The sequence below is a fragment of the Galeopterus variegatus genome, unplaced genomic scaffold (genome assembly GCF_000696425.1).
Source record: "Galeopterus variegatus unplaced genomic scaffold, G_variegatus-3.0.2 Scaffold19036, whole genome shotgun sequence".
Taxonomy (NCBI): Eukaryota; Metazoa; Chordata; class Mammalia; order Dermoptera; family Cynocephalidae; genus Galeopterus; species Galeopterus variegatus.
In genome coordinates this window covers 2389-3839 of record NW_007745147.1, presented here as the reverse complement: position 1 = coordinate 3839, position 1451 = coordinate 2389, and the positions used below count along the sequence as shown (strand labels likewise).

The 1451-nt window shown below is 41.2% G+C and overlaps 1 pseudogene; it reads left to right on the top strand.

The window, feature by feature from the left end:
- LOC103583012 overlaps window positions 1-1422 on the top strand; it is a 2091-nt pseudogene extending 669 nt beyond the window's left edge.
- The last annotated feature ends 29 nt before the right edge of the window (window positions 1423-1451 follow it).

Genomic DNA, 1451 nt, shown 5'->3' with positions numbered 1-1451 from the left:
ACCACCTAGTACTCATAAAGCTAAATCCGAAGAAAATATCAAGGAAGAAAAAACAGACAGTAAGAAGGCAGAGAGAGACATAAAGACAGATGACCTATCAAGTGAGGACAGTGATCTAGAAATTGACAATGAAGGTGTGACTGAACCAGACACTGAAGCCCCTCAAGAAATGGGAGATGAAAATGTAGAGATAACAAGAGGAGATGATGGATCAGGCGAATGATAAGAAAATGGCTGCCATTGAAGCCCTAAGTGATGGTGGTGAACTACAGAAAGCCATTGATTTGTTCACAGATGCCATCAAGCTGAATCCTCACTTGGCCATTCTGTATGCCAAGAGAGCCAGTGTCTTCATCAAATTACGGAAGCCAAATGCTGCTATCAGAGACTGTGACAGAGCCATTGAAATAAATCCCGACTCAGCTCAGCCTTACAAGTGGTGAGGGAAAGCACACAGACTTCTGAGCCATTGGAAAGAAGCAGCCCATGGTCTTGCCCTTGCCTGTAAACTGGATTATGATGAAGATGCTAGTGCAATGCTGAAAGAAGTTCAACCAAGGGCCCAGAAAATTGCAGAACATCGGAGAAAGTATGAGCGAAAACGTGAAGAGGAAGAGATCAAAGAAAGAATAGAAAGGATTAAGAAGGCTCCAGATGAACATGAGAGAGCCCAGAGGGAGGAAGATGACAATCAGGAGCTCAGTACTACTCTTTTCCAGGTGGCTTTCCTGGGGGAATGCCTGGAATGGGAGGGGGCATGCCTGGAATAGCAGGAATGCCTGGGCTCAATGAAATTCTTAGTGATACAGAGGTTCTTGCAGCCATGCAGGATCCAGAAGTTATGGTGGCCTTCCAGGATGTGGCCCAGAACCCAGCAAATATGTCAAAATATCAGAGCAACCCAAAGGTTATGAATCTCATCAGTAAATTGTAAGCCAAATTTGGAGGTCAAGCATAATGCCCTTCTGACAAATAAAGCCCTTGATGAAGGAAAAATAACCCAGATCACCTAATGGATGTCACAATAATACAAACCAGTGTACCACTGACCTTATCAAGAGAGCTGGGGTGCTTTGAAGATAATCCCTACCCCTCTGCTGCAAATGCAGCTTGAAGCATTTTACAGTGGTTTGCCATTAGGGTATTCATTCAGATAATGTTTTCCTTCTAGGAAAATCTTAAACACTTTTTAAACCTAAAAATATTTAAAACAAAGGGGTGTTGTGTTGATTCCTACATTTTCCTTCACTTATCATTTTGGGTTTTTTTCCTTTGAATTATTGGGCAAGGAAGGTACTTAAGTATGGAAGATTTATTGCTCGTTTGCGTGAAATAAAGTTTTATTAGTGGGAGGCAAATATAACTCACTTAAATAGGTAATGTTTGAGTTGGATATATGGTTACGGAAGCGTTTTGGTTTGTCTTTTTAAATGCCTTATTTTTTAAAAAAT